Source organism: Grampus griseus (genome assembly GCF_964374135.1).
Source record: "Grampus griseus genome assembly, chromosome: 4".
Taxonomy (NCBI): Eukaryota; Metazoa; Chordata; class Mammalia; order Artiodactyla; family Delphinidae; genus Grampus; species Grampus griseus.
In genome coordinates, this window is record NC_138997.1 from 106,867,172 (window position 1) to 106,872,449 (window position 5,278).

Here is a 5,278-nt window from a genome sequence, read left to right on the forward strand (position 1 = left end):
CGTGGTAAAGGGAAAATATATGGGTATAATAATACAGATATTATTTTTGCATTTTTACATGACTGAAATTTGTAGCATTTTGTATTTTTATTTACAAAAAGATTTTATTTGTATAGGAAACTCATACTATAATTTAATTTGAATAAATAAAAGTTGCCTTTCTGTATAATATTGTGTTTCCACAAATATTTTTATTAACCCAAAGACCATAGTGGTATGAAAAGAGACATCAACGAGGGCTCACCCTGCAGGGATAAGTGCCAGGTTCAGTTCTTGTGCCATCTTGGACAGTGGGCTTTGGGAGCCCTCAGAACGGAGCCTGAGTCCTGGCTGCCACTTCCTGGTCAGGTCATGGGCAAGCTCCTCAACCTCCTAGAACCTTCTCTGGGTTTGCTTTTCTGCAGCATGAAATGAATAACTTTCAGCATTCTTACAAGGCTCAAATGATCTCCTCGTCCACTTGAAAATACCTGCCCAGGGTCTGGTTGCTGACAGAGCTTCTAAACGCGTCCAGTCTCTCAGCCGCCCAGCAGACCTGCCGGCCTCTGCGGGACAGTGAGTCGCGCCTGTAGCGCTGTCGCGGGAAGGTCCAAGTGAGAGCAAGTGCACTGAAAGTGCGGTTACCTGTGTGGGCCGCGGAAGTCACTGGCCTGTAGAACTGCTTGCACAAAGGACTAGGATGCTTGAGGGTGCCGTCGTCATCAGCTCTGGCCCGGAAATAAAATATGACAAACGAGAGAGGCACGGGTAGGTGAGGATTTTCATGGAAAACCCGTGGTTGCAGAATAGGACGTCAGCTCTGAAGTCAGATTCAGGTTCAGCTCCTGACGTTCCCAACCGTTAAGGGCGCTGCAGTCCCGCAAGGCTGCCCTGAAGATGGAAGAGCCTGAGGTCGCGGGGGGCTGCAGCCTGCACGAGGACATGCGGCTGGTAAAGCTGAGACCCACGGTCTCCTTGGGGCCGCACCTGGCTCAGAACTTGATGCCTGGCAGTCGCACATGGATGGTCATCGCCCTCTGCCTTCCCGCTTGTCCCCTTTCTCATCCCCGCCTTCTCTTTCCAGCTCCTCCCTCTAGTACTCCAGCCCCAGCAGCCCTGCATCCCCACCAGGACCTGGAGCCCATTGGTCAGCTCATCTTCTCACTGCCCCTCACCCCTCATGTCCCTGTCTACCTCTTTCCCAGGCTGCACCCCATGGGCCAACATGCTGTGATCCACCTGCCGGCCTCTTTATCAAGCTTCCCTGGTAAAGCCTTGCCCTCTCCTCCTGCACGTGGGGAGCTGAGCCAGGCTGGTGAGAAGCAGCCATCCTCTGGTTTCTACCACAAATTCCTGGTGAGCCTGGGGTCCGTGTGGCCTCCTTCCTCACTGATCGAGGCCCTGTGCCGTCCTGGACAACTCCTTCTCAGCCTTCGCAGTGTTCTCCATCCTCCCGCCCATGAGCTTGCTTCCTGTTTCTCTGGGGACTTAGAAGCAAATAGGAAGGCCTCCTCAACCTCCCCCCACACCTACCAAATCGCTGTGCCTGTAGATTGTACCCTCACCTAACTGCTGCCTCCCCCCACCCCACCTCTCTATACCCCGGCACCCAGCCTTGTTTTTCTCATTAGGACTTTCCACTTTCTAACCTACTATAGGTTTCTCTTGTTGCCCCACCAGGAAGTAAGCACCTGAGATGTTTGTCTCTTGTTCTCTGCTCTATCACCAGCGCCCGGACAGTGCCTGGCGTTTAATAGATGCTCAGTAAATAATTGTCAAAGGAATGATCTTGGAATTCCTTTTAGTCACAATATGGGCCCGCCTGGATTGGTCCTCTAATTTCCTTTCCTCTCTGGCACCCTGTTCAGTCAGTTGACCTTTGTCCCCACTACTCCATTGGAACCCTTTCTGTCCAGGTCTCCATTGCTCACTCAGTGATCAGTTCTCAATCCCCATCTCAGTTGACTGTCGGGCAGTACTGACAGCTCAGCAGTGAATTGATCCTTCCTCCATGAGACAAGAACCAATACTTCCTGGAGGACCAGTCGCTCTAGGTTTCCCCTTCCCTCACTGACTGCTCAGTCTCGGGCTCCTGTTCCCCTCCTCACTGGCCCACATTTAAAAGTTGGGGTGCCCCAGAGCACAGGCCTGGACCATTCCTGTCCTTCGTCTCACTAGACCTTCTCCGCATGTCTAATGACCCTAATCCGTTTGCTCATCTCTCCCAAACTTGTGTGTGTCCTGGGCCTCTCCCCAAAACCCTAGAATCCTGTACCCAACTGCCTACCTGTCATCTTTCTCTGAATGTCCAATAGACATCTCCGAAAATTTTCGAAACTAAGCTCGTCATCCTCTCCCCTTCTCTTGCCCACCTCACTAAATGGCAACCCCATTCTTCCGGTGGCTCAGACTAAAAACCCGAAGAGTTACCCACTTCCATCAGTAACATTTATGCAGCGCCTCCCATACACCTGGGTTTTGCCCAAGGGCACAGAGAATAAGATTGCCTAGGCTGGGGTAACCGTAAATAAACCTGCTTGACAAGGACAATAATTTGTTCTTGTACAATAAAAGTATAGGAAAAAATTAAAACCAAAGCTTTAAAATTCATATTTCCTGCCTCTTTCCTTTTCTCCCCTTATTACTCTGCCCCAAAGACTTAACCTAAGTAAGGAAAAACTTAGGATTAGTGAAAAGGCTTGGAAGTGTGCCAATGGGTTCTTGGATGGAAGATTATCTTGCAGTAGGCCAGGCCTTGACTTTGTGTTGTGCACATAGCATGGACCATCCTCAGCAAGAATAAGAGAGAGAGAGAGAGAGAGAGAGAGAGAGTGTGTGTGTGTGTGTGTGTGTGTGTGTGTACATGTGTATGCGTGCACACGCACATCATTGACCCCAGGGTCAGGAGACCTGGATTGTGTTCTCAGCTCCATCACCAACTGTGTGACAAATGCCGTCCTCTCTCTGGACTTCAGTATCCAGACAGTGGAATGAGGTTTTCTCAGTTTTATTGTTCTGTGAACATTCTCTAAGGACAGCCCGTGACTAGGGGCCCTTCCTGGGCCAAGAACTGCCTTTCATTACAGAAGTGGGGTACAGAGGCCAAGAGATTGGGCAGGTCTCCAGAAGAACCCCAGCATCTTAGAATGTCTGAACTGGAAGAGACCTTAGGAATTATCTCCTGTTTCCATGCGTCTCCGCTTTCTATGGGGTCGAATGGAAGCCTTGTTAACAATGCAGATCTTTGGAAATTTTGATTCTGTAGGTCAGGGCCAAGGCCTAGGAGCTGCTCTTTAGCAAGTTTCCCAGATGATTCTCAGGCAGGTGGTGTAAGGACAGTAGTTGAAGAAACTCTGCTCTAGTCTGAGTCCCTCATCGGATAGATGCCCTGAGTTGGGAGGTGACTTACGCAGTCATAATAGCAGCATGGTGTCTGTCTTGTGCTAGGCACGATGGAAACACTTTACCAGTGTCAACTCGTTTAAGCTCCATGACCCCTTGCAAGGTAGATCCTGTGATCGTCCCCATCTACAGATGAGGAAAGTGACCTCCAGGAGGTCATGGAACTTGCCCAGTTCCGCCCACCCAGGAGTTTGGGTCCCAAGGTCCTGGGTGAGTTGGTGGCCCCAAAGCCAGGATCAGATCCAGCCCGGCTTGCCTGCCCGGGTGGGTGATGCGTTTTCAGAGAACAACCTGCTGCTGTGATATTCATGAAACGTGACCTCGCCTCTGCGGGAGCTTATCACACCCTCTTCTTTTTAATTTCTTTTTTCTAAGTAACATGATCAAAAGAGAAAAATCAGACAATACAACAAGTAACAAGGAAAAATATTTCCATCACCCAGAGATGATGTTAATGACAAATGTGATTCTAGTCCTGACGCCAGCTTGACGCCTGCTGGGACACCCCAGCCTGGGAAACCCCAGCCTCCGTACTTCTCATGCATCTTCTCATTAAGCCCCTTCAACAGCCAAGGAGTTAGAACACTGTTTACATCTTGGCTTGTTTCCTCTGCAATCAGATACAAATAAATTTAGGCACTTCGCCTTTTTTTAAATCAGCTCGTACCATACACATATCTTTTTGCTTTTTCACAAAGCAAATTGTCATAAATATCTCTTCTTGTCAAAGAATGTGTTGACCTCACTGCTCTGATTCCTCGTCTCACATCCCATCACGACCCCTGCAGTCTGAAGCTGTTTGTGAAGGGCAGATGCCAGGTGCTCCACAAGAAAAGCCCTCTTTTCCTTGAAGTTCCAAGGAAATCTACAGGCCACACCAGCTGTTTCATGTTGTGTTTTCTCCTAGCCACCAGATGGCAGTATAGCCCCTCACAATAGCAGAGACCATGACTGGAGGACCTCAAATGCCAAGGCTGGCCCCAGAGGCTGCTGGGGCCGCTTGCGCTCACCTGAGCCCCCCACCCCACATAGAAGCCTGTTGGCAACATAACATTCTCCTCCCCAGTTGGAGGGATGTGTCACTAGGAAGGGAAGTCACTTGCTCATTTATTTTTCAACCTTGCTGAGTGCCAACAACGTCCCAGGCTCCTGGGTTCAAGTGGCTCTAAGAGCAGACGCCACAAAACAGCTGTGTGAACTTGCCACGGTTCTCTGGGTTCTCATGTCTCCTCTGTACGAATGGGCTTTAAAAATAGCTCCAACTCACAGTGACCCGTGAAAACCCGATGCTAAGTAAAGGAAGCCAGACATAGAAGTTCACATGTGATGCATGATTCCATTTATATGAAATGCCCAGAATAGGCAAGTCCATAGAGAAAGAAAGCAGATGAGCAGGTGCCAGGGGCTGGGGGAGGGGGGGATGGGAAGTGACGGCTCATGAGTTTGGGGTTCCCACTTGCGTTGATGAAAAGATTCTAGAACTAGATAGTGGTTGTTAAGGACTGAATTGTGTCTCCCTCCCCAAAAAGTGAGGCCGTGAGGCTGGGACCCGATCCCATAGAACCACGTCCTTATAAGAAGGGACCCCAGAGGTGATCAGGAAGTGGGGACCGGGGCTTCCCAGGCTCCTAAGGGGTGACCTCAGTGAGTTCACCCACAGGATGCCTGAATCAGGATGGGTCTGCTCTCCTCCCTCTGGCTTCAGGACAAAAGTATCCTGTGTCCTGCGCCCCAGAGCGGGTCTCACCATCTCCTGAGAACCCTCTAAACCAGCTGGGCCTGGCCCATGATGTGCTGACAGAGGAGAGAAAGGAATTGTGAAAACCCTGTCTCTCTCACAGAACCCTGGCTCTCCAATCTGTTGTCTTGCTGCAGTATTTGTTCTGCATGCCAACCT